Below are 8,758 nucleotides of genomic sequence, written 5' to 3' on the forward strand. Positions count from 1 at the left end.
TCCTGATTTTGCCCAGATGCGCTTGAGGCGCGTCTGGGGCGCGCGACACGCATCAGAACTCATTAAAATGCATTTTTATCACTTTTTAGGTATCCTTTGGACTATTGGTGAGTTTGGAGACTTGTACCCTAGCAGAGAAACTCAAAGACGACCATTTCTAACACCATTAGAGCAGTTTTATCAAGAATCATTCATGAATCTTTCTTGTAATTCTTCTCTAATATCTATCTTTTCCATCTATGTCATGAATAACTAAACGCTATTTGTTAGGGATGAGTGTAACAAGATGAAACTCTTATTTTTCTAATTTGATTTCTAGTTATGTGAATGAGTTTATTGAATTATTTTTATCATCTATGTGATTAATTCTTTTTATTGCTTGATCAACTTTTAAATGTTCTATGATTCGTATTTTGAAACGGGAGTGGACTTTACGAATGCTTGAGATGAGAAATTCATGATATTGTAGTCTAGGGATAGATGTAGGTCATGAAACCAATTAAATTAGTTTCAAATACAATATTTTAACAAGAGAATTCATGTACGGTAAGGCTTAATTCTAATCTTAAATCCACTAACGAATTATGGGTTATTTTGGAATTAAAGGTTTTGTCACTAAGACATTAGCGCAAGAATAATAAAGATAATTCAATAATAATTTAATAACGGAATTCAGTAACTAGGATCAAATTAGACACCTAGGTTGGATTCGAAGTGAAGCTCATCTCTGATATTTTTCTTATAACAAATGATCAATTTTATTACTGTTGTTAATTTCAAATATTATTTCAATCAATTCAGAAGCTTTTTTGTTCAATTTTAGTAATTAAATATAACTCTTTAGTAAAACGCAATTCTTGAGTTCAACACCTGATACTACTGTTTTATTATTACTTGCAACGATTCAGTACACTTGCTGAAACACAATCAAGTTTTTGGCACCATTGCCGAGAATTGTCATCTCACTATTGAGTTATAATTTAGCTACTTAATTGAAATTTTTTTCTCTGCAATAAAATTTTTGTTTTTATTTTATTTTTCATTTTGAAAAGAAAAGTTGTTTTTCTTTTATTTTCTATTTTTATGTGTTGAGCTTGCTAATATCGTGTGCTAGTAGTTTGTTTCTTTTTTGTTTGAGATAACTATTCGCTGTAGAGCATGAAATATTGTAATGATGATATTCTACTATAATTATATGAAGAGAGTAATACTTGTCTTATATTTGCTATATTAAGCATAGTTGAAGGAAAAATCTTGAGAGATACATTTTTAAAAGATCACCCTAAGATCCCTCATATGCGGTCTCTTAGGTGTGATTGCGGAGAAGGAAATAGGAATATAACTTGTTTTGATGGCTATGTCGCACTATTAGAATATGAAGATTTATTGGTCAAAGAAGCAGAAGACGACGAGTGTTATATGAAAAAGATCAATTGGGATCATATTCTACCTCCTAAAATTTTATCCAAAGAATCAGATGATAAAGACATTCACATTACGGATGTTTTCGTTGAATTCATAAAGAATAACATGGTTTCAATTGAAATATTTGAAAGTCAATGTGAGAGATTATTTGAGCAAGTGGTTAAGTTTGAGAAGATAGAGGAGAAGTTGAAGATTGAAGGTGATTTCATTGTTGTGGTAGAAAAAGATAAGCAAGAGGAAAATACGAACTAAGAAAAGAAAAAAAAGAGAGATTGATGAAGATCGAGATTCAATCTATGCCTTGTTCATCAATGCTCAATTGAAAAGGAATGGAAGCAACATCATTTATTTCTCAAGTTCATGGAATTTCTACCAAACAAAAAGAAGAAGAAGGATGATGTGTTCTTCCTGTCATATATGCCACCTTGACAATAGTTGAGTGATAAATTCATAACCCTTACTAAACACTTGAGAAATTTTTTGGTGAGATTGTGTGAAGAGAAAGTTGAACTTGATGAATGAACGCTAAAGTGTACAAATTGTATTATTTTTTTTTAGCAACCATGGAGAATGATGAATGCTTTGTAGTAACCAGAAATTTGAGAATTGAGTTTGATTTTATTTGAGAAATTGAGTTTAAGTTGCTTTTAACTGTACCAAATCTGAACTTAATTATTGCTTGGGGACAAGCAATATATTAAGCAATATATTATACAGCAGAACTTGGACTTACATATGTTAGATTTTGATGATGAGATGTATCTCTAGAGAAAGTCTTACACATATCTAGGTGAGGGAATTATTATTAGTATTGTAGTTGTATTTTGATTGTATTAAATTATTACTCACACTTATTGCTCCAAACTGATTTTTGTTTTTATGTTTGTAATATAATTTTATATTTGTTATAAAATTTTATTGCTCCTCATAAAACACTTATCACTAATACAACATAAGTACAACTTAAATAGACACATCTTAAATAGAAATACAACATAAGCTAGTATCATGGTTGAGTTAAGCTAGTAGTTTCATCATGTTCAACGAGCTATGATCTCATCATTTCTTCTGGGGCGATTCAAACTTTCTAAAATATCATGTGTAGATCTAGCCAACATTGCGTCTAACTCAATCGGTCCTTTGGTTTCATAATGATGGAAGGTAGTGATCATTGTTTGGACATTATCATTGTCTTGAATATGAAACTTTGTGGGTACTTAAGACATCCATGAAAATCGATTGACAGAAAAATGTATTCAATTTTATCAACCCTCCTAGAATCACCAAATGTAAGGAGATTATTGAGTTTACTCATCAAATCTTGGAGAGTGATATTATAAAATACCCTAAACTCTATTGGTTGTCGGCCGTTAAAGGAAACAAAAGCTATATTAGATAACATGTTGATATAAAACAAAAGTTAAAATAATTTTCATTCAAGCAATTATTTAAAGACGTATCAGAGCAATCAATACCACACAAAAGTGTCGATGCAATTAAGACCCACAAAAGTGTCAGTGCAATCTGGACCATATAAAAAGTGTCGATGCAAGTATAAATTATCTTCCAAAGGCAATCAATCTGATATTTTTTTCTAAATCTAATAAACTCCATGTTGTAGACATCATGCATAAGCAATAGCCTATGATGTAGACTCATCATTGCGGTGCTCCTTCCAAGCTCATGCAGGTGGAGGCAGCAGACATCCTTACTTCAATTTGACCTCAATGGCATGCACCCTTCAATGGGAAAAAGTCAAAGAATTTTTTTCTCAATGTGACTATAACGCTCCAGATTTTGATCCCAAACATCACTTATAAATATTTATTTCTTAGAAAAGTTACTATTTTTTTTTTGCTTTAAGTAAAAATAGCTAAACTACTATAATTTAAATAATTAGTAACAACCATGTTTATTTTATATTATCAAGAAAATTTTTATTTAGAGGCTAAATTACGGTAAAATCAATTATTCATAACTGAAGGAAATTCACTTTCGTATTTCTAGTGCCTTTAAAAAGTTGATGAAAAATGATTAAAAATAAACTTAGAAATATCGCGACAAATCATTTATTAGTAAATAGTCTTAAAAATCCATTTTTACCCTACGTTCGCCGCACATTAATATTCATCAACTAATCTTAAATCTCCTCAAATTCATTAGTATTTAAAGTGTTGTTGTAGGGGTCAGTTTTTTTATAATCATCCACATCAAACCAAAGCTAAACATATGAAAAATTGACATAAAACAAATAAATGTAAAAATTTCCAATTTAAAAGGAAAAAAACACAAACCGTTAAATTATATAACAAAAATATTTGCACTTATGATAATGCATGCTTCTAAAACTATATGATCCGGATATAAAACTTGCAACTAAGGCAACTTCTACATAGAAAAATTACTCATAGCAATTGGGAAAATAAATCTGCCACTAAGACAAGTTCCACGAAGATGCATATGTCATGATGATATTTTATAAAAATAAAATATTTCCACACAATCCACTAAGATCATGTCATATGCATGACAAAGTAAAGTAGCAATCACGTGATATCCACAATTTCCATACCTTAACATTAACTATGTCTTCAATATATGGATGAATTAGAGGAGGAAGTTCATTCATATATTTTATAACTTCACTCATCACATGTTGTTTGAAGGCTTGGTCGATAGCTTGCTGGGAGGCTTGTTTGGATGATTTACGAGAGGCTTATTTAGATGATTGCTAGAAGGCTTGTTTGGATGTTTGGTGGGATGCTTTCTGGGGTCCTTGCTAGGAGCCTTGATTAGTTGTATTATCAGAATAAAACACATCCATATGCTCAAAAAATGAAGGGCCGCAATATACATTAAATGCCTTCGACTTCTTATCTTTCTTCCTCTTAACACCAACCACCCTTTGTTTCGATTCTATTTGGTGGTGCACACATTGATGTTGTATTTGGATATGCTATTTCACGCAACTTGCTCTTCAATGCCCTCCTTCCAACAACTTTAATTTTTTTCCATTCTTTTTGCCAAATTATATTAATCTCTAACGTAATGTCCAACTCTTAATCATTTTCTAATTTTCTTCCTTTGGACCAATATTTGTCATCAATTTCTTCGAATGTATATGAACTGCCTCCAATGGGATTGGAGCACATTCCACGTTGTACCGTGCCAACTCACATGAAATCCATGGGAGCTTCTAAGTATGCAACGACAGGCGGATTTGTCTTTATTGACATAGCCGACTTTCTTGTATTCATCAACAATATGAGCTAGAGTTTTCTTGATACAACTCAAGTCAAATTCTCATAGAATAGATTATAGTGTATATGCTATTTGCGACCTTTGTCTCAAATGACCATTTTATCTTCATAATTTGCAACCTCAACATCTCATTAATACCATCCAATGCCTTACAAAAAACTCATTTACTATGTTCCAAAAATCACTTTAATGACCAATGGGCAGACACAACCCTGACATTGAAACATAAAAAAGGACAAATAATATTTCAATAAAAAAATATATCAAACATACATGCATAATCCTAAACAAGTATAAATATAACAAACAAAGAACAAAAAACAAAGTTCTAATGACATACACTCGGTTGGTCCATGCTTCAACAAATATTTCCTCGTGATCAGTGTGTGAGAACCAAGATGGGTTGACGAACAATGACCTTTAATTGTTTTGATGATAACAAAAATTATTTTGTGGAAACAATTTATAGCACTACTAAATTTAATTAAGAGTATAATTTCCTTGTCATAAACCTTAAAGACCTTACGTCGCATCCTCTAATGATTGGAGAAGACAAATAAGGCAATTATCTAAAATATATGTTAAATTTGTCACTGACTCTGATAAACGTGCTCTCAATGTGCCTCAGATGAATCTATTAATGCAAATTCTCTGTGATGATACTACGTCTAAAGAATTTGGAAAATAGTTGACCATCTGGTGAAAGCATCAAATCAACACTTTGATAAAAATAAAAATAAAAAGTCAACATCCTCTGGTTGCTAAGTTGGACTTTTCATTTTTCTAGAGAAGTGCATGACATCCTCTAGTCTTCCTGTCATTTATATCATGGTAAGTTGAATCAATTATGAAGATGAGTTTTTAATGTTGATTCAAGATATCTGAAGCTTTTATAGAAGTCATTATGTTACACGTTGATTTCATGCCGTCATAACCAAGGTCGGAAACCTTAATGGCCTTGAAGTTTCTCTTTAAAAGGAATTTTGATCTTCACAACAAAAAGACCATGCGTGAAAACTACTGCCATCATATACAACAACCCATGAATAAATTTGTATTATTTATTAGTGCTGGAAATATCAAATACATAATGAGAGCATACCTTGTAAACATTCTCTTGTGACAGTTAGGTAGAAAATGATCTTAAACATTATTTGTAACTTAGCCTAGTAGTGGATGTTATCCTCAACAACTTGAATGTACTAAGTTAAAAGGTTGAAAAGAGTTAAACACAATCTGATTGACTAGTAGGTGTTCAATGGACGTGTGATAATGTTGGTGATTAATGGATAAAATCCTTTAGTGTAAAGGGATTGGACGTAGCTACCGTTATGGTGATGAAACAGAATAAATTGACTTGTCATCTTCTCCTTATCTCTTTATATGTTCTTGCTTTTAACATCGCCGATTTATAATTTATTTTTATTTAAGTTTTTTTTTTAACGAAACACAATTGAAAACCCCCTTTTCTTGTATTTTTCTCTCTACAATTGGCATCAAAGCTCGATCTCAAAGTTGAACACCTAACCTTATTTGAGTAAATATCTTATTTTTTATTATGACTATCTCTAGTAATGAGGCTACAGGTGGAAATGTTGCCAAACCACCTTTGTTTTGCGTGGATAGATTTGAATATTGGAAGGACCGAAAAAGAAATTTATATATCTCACACGATCCTAAACTTTGGGACATAGTCAAAGATGGCTATGAAGATCTGAAAAATGTTGTTGGTGTTGAAAAGAAACAACTCACTTGATCCTCAACGTTGATCAGAAGAAACAATACAAGATGCATCATAAAGCCATAACCTTTACGATGAATGTTATAACTTTCAAAGAATTTGAAAAATGAAGCAATAAAGAAACAGAAAAAAGCATCTTTGATGCTCTGGTCCTCAACTATGAAGGAAATAAACAAGTGAAGGAAGCTAAGACAAATCTCCTTGTTAGGAAGTACAAACTTTTTCAGATGGAAGAGGATGAAGACATTGAGAAAATGTCCTCTAGATTCCAAAATGTACAACTTATCAATCAGGAAGATCCTTAGAAGTCTACATAGCAAGTGGAGATCAAAGGTAACAACAATTCAAGGGGTTATAGACATATAAATTTCCTCTAGAAGAGTTCATGAGTTCATTAAGATCCCATGAAATTGAACTAGTGGAAGGTGAAAAAAAAAGTCAAAGTCTTTGGCTCTCAAATCTAAATGAAACAAAGCAAGACTTAGAGGAAACTAAATAAGAAAATCAGACTGAAGACTGAAATGATGAAGAGCTATCATTCATTTCAAAGAAAATCCTACATATGTAGAGGAAAAAGAAGAAATCATTTCCCAAAAAAGATTTTAGACGATCTAAAAATAGCAGAGAAAGAAAAGAAAAATCAGACAAGAAGAAAATCATTTTTTATGAATGCAAAGAATCACAGTGTCTCACAAAACTAAAAATTCCTAGAAAAGCTCATTCCATTTTATTAGATTAGTACAATTCTCTTGAAAAATATTTTGAAAACATAAATATGGAAAATCTAACTCTAAAGGATAATGTTTCAAAAACCTCAAAAAAGCCTTTCAATAATTTCTTGTGAACGTCATAGACAGAAGCAAACAAGCTTGTATGATTTATGGTGTTAGCATAAACAACAAAAAAGGTATTGGTTTTGAATAACTTGAGGAATCTTTAACGCTTAACTTACTTGAAATTGCTTGTTTATATTTCTTAAAGAAAGGATAAGAGAATTCTTCCTATGTTGAAAACTTGGAAAGACAAGACACCTTTAATAACTAACAAACCATGACCCAAACAAAATAATTTATCTTGCAGATATCTTTAGCAACAAAGTTGAAACACCAGTCATGGTACCTGCACAGTGGATTCGCATGATACATGACAAGAGAAAAGTCTACATTCAAAAACCTGACCCTCAAGGAAGGTGGATTTGGAGGAAAATAGAAAGGTAAGATCATAAGAGAGGGCACAATAGGTAAGGGTGTTCAAAACAACCAAACTGCAGAATTGAACTAAACTGAACTGTTTTTTAACTAAACTTATTTATATAAATTGAGAACTAAATTGTTTTTTCAAAAATATTTTATTAACTGAAATGATTTTTAAAAATTAGAACTAAATCGGTTTTTAGTTCGAAAAAACTAAATCGAACCGATTTTTTTAGTTCAAAAAACTAGAACCGAATTTATTTTTTTAGAAGTAATTAGGGGTAATTATGTAAAATTTACCAATAGGAACAAAAAAACGAAGTTAAAACCAGTTCGGTTCAGAGGTAATAAGTCGGTTCACCAATTTATAATACAGTTTGGTTCGATTTTTGAATTGAAAATCAATTCGTTTCAATTTTCAAATAGTTCTAATTCAGAACTGAACTTTGCCCACTCCTAACAATAGGCAATGCTTCTAATCCTTGTAAAAGTACTAATGCATAACCTACTAAACATATGCCAATTAAGTGATAGTGGTTATGATGTTGTCTTCAATCAAAATTCATGTAAGGCAATTAGTCAAACAAAAGGATCTATACGATTTACTAGTTAGAGGAAAAAAAACATTTATAAAATAAATTTATTAGATTTAGAAAAACATGAAGTAAAGTGTCTTATGTTAGTGAATGAAGAACAATTGATTTGCCACAGAAAGTTGAGACATGCCACCTTGAGATTAATCTCAAAGTTGAAAAGAATTAACCTAGTAAGAGGTTTTCCAAATCTAAGATATGAATTAAATTTTCTTTGTGAGGCACGTAAGAAAGGAAAATAGACAAAATATCCCTTGTTTCAAGGAATGTTGTTTGCACTTCTAGACCTCTTCCACTTTTACACCTTGATTTATTTTGTAAAAAGTATAGACTCGTTATTGTTGGTAACTCTTCTAGGTGGACATACGTAAAGTTCGTTAAACACAAGGATAGGTCTCACATAGTTTTCACTACTTTCTACAAACAAGTGCAAAATAAAAATAAAAAATAAAAAATTTGTATTGCAGTAGTTTATAGTTATCATGGTAGTGATTTTGAAAAAAAAATATTTTGAAAACTTATACGAAGAGAATATAATTATACAC

Source organism: Cicer arietinum, chromosome 2 (assembly GCF_000331145.2).
Source record: "Cicer arietinum cultivar CDC Frontier isolate Library 1 chromosome 2, Cicar.CDCFrontier_v2.0, whole genome shotgun sequence".
NCBI lineage: Eukaryota > Viridiplantae > Streptophyta > Magnoliopsida > Fabales > Fabaceae > Cicer > Cicer arietinum.